This window comes from Meleagris gallopavo, chromosome 8 (assembly GCF_000146605.3).
Source record: "Meleagris gallopavo isolate NT-WF06-2002-E0010 breed Aviagen turkey brand Nicholas breeding stock chromosome 8, Turkey_5.1, whole genome shotgun sequence".
Lineage (NCBI taxonomy): Eukaryota > Metazoa > Chordata > Aves > Galliformes > Phasianidae > Meleagris > Meleagris gallopavo.
In genome coordinates, this window is record NC_015018.2 from 22,072,785 (window position 1) to 22,073,004 (window position 220).

At 50.5% G+C, this 220-nt stretch overlaps 1 protein-coding gene across 2 annotated transcripts in view; it reads left to right on the forward strand.

Moving 5' to 3' along the window:
* FGF8 (fibroblast growth factor 8) overlaps positions 1-220 on the forward strand; it is a 7,337-nt gene that overhangs the window by 674 nt on the left and 6,443 nt on the right. The window lies entirely within an intron of this gene.

The following is a 220-nucleotide window of genomic DNA, read 5'->3' on the forward strand; positions in this document are numbered from 1 at the left end:
AGAACGGAGGGGGAAAAAAAAAATCAATTTCCTTACTAAAAAGCGTAGATTTCGCTCCAGCTGAACATTGCTGCTGCTGGTTGGCATCGCCGGGGCCAGGAGTGTCAGTAGGAGATGGGGCTGTGGCTGCGTGCAAAATGGGGAGAAACCCCCTCCCCCGGGGCCACAGGTGCAGAAGCGTTTTGAAAACGCTCCTTAAGCCGCTTTTTATTATTATTAT